The sequence below is a fragment of the Acanthochromis polyacanthus genome, chromosome 15 (assembly GCF_021347895.1).
Source record: "Acanthochromis polyacanthus isolate Apoly-LR-REF ecotype Palm Island chromosome 15, KAUST_Apoly_ChrSc, whole genome shotgun sequence".
In the NCBI taxonomy this organism is placed as follows: domain Eukaryota; kingdom Metazoa; phylum Chordata; class Actinopteri; family Pomacentridae; genus Acanthochromis; species Acanthochromis polyacanthus.
Window position 1 is genome coordinate 20,625,502 of NC_067127.1, and position 973 is coordinate 20,626,474.

The window sequence follows — 973 nt, forward strand, 5'->3', positions numbered from 1 at the left end:
GGAGACAAATGAACAAGCAGAAGCAAATGAACAACAGGAGCAGGAGAAGAAAGCCAAGAATAAGAAAAAGAGCTTGTGGAGTTGGCTCAAGGGCAACAAGAAGGCGGAGTATCCCCCCCTTCCTCTTTCTCCTCACCCCTTCTGCCTCCTTTTTCCTCACCTCTTCAACCTCTGTCACCCTCATCCTCTCTATTTCTTCCCTTTCCTTCCATCTTTTCCTTTCCTTTCCTGTTGTGTGTCCTGTCGTGTGTGTGTGTGTGTGTGTGTGTGTGTATGTGTGTGTGTGTTTTCGAAAAGGAACAGAGAAGATTGGGAATCCATAGGCACAGGGGATTTGAGATATTTTTCTCTGAAATTTGTGGGGTATTCATTGTAATCAAGATCCATTTACTCTCTGCATGGTGGTGTCTCAGAGACATATTTCTCCAAAACTAGACATATTAAATGAAAACTGTCCGCATGGAGAGATCCCGAAGGAGAGAAAGTGGAAAGCGCAGATAAACCAAGCCTTCAGATCAATTAAACCGCATGAGGTTCAATATGTGGACAGAGGTGACTGCAAAGACACACACATAAACACTCTTCAGTTGTGGTGGAAAAAGAGGTGGGGTGTAAGCTTGGTTTGTCATAGCTGGAAATGTTAGCTTGCAGCACCTGTTGCAACTTCATTGAGCTGCACAGACAGATCCAACTCCAGCTCTCCTGTCCTTCACGACCCCTTGGTTGTTATTGGTGTTTGGCAAACTAGTTTGAAGGTGCATTAGTGTCACCTACTGGATTGTTGTGAAGGAGAGCACAGTTTGTGGCAGAATGTGGCTAAAATGTCTGCAGTGTGGAAATTTCCTCAAAAAAGTGACAAGCCCAAAAAGATTATAGAGAGGATGACTGAATTTATTGCACTGAATTGAACAATCTAACACCTTTCATCAACTTGTTTTTGAGCTTGTGGAGCCATGATACACCCTATCCTCTC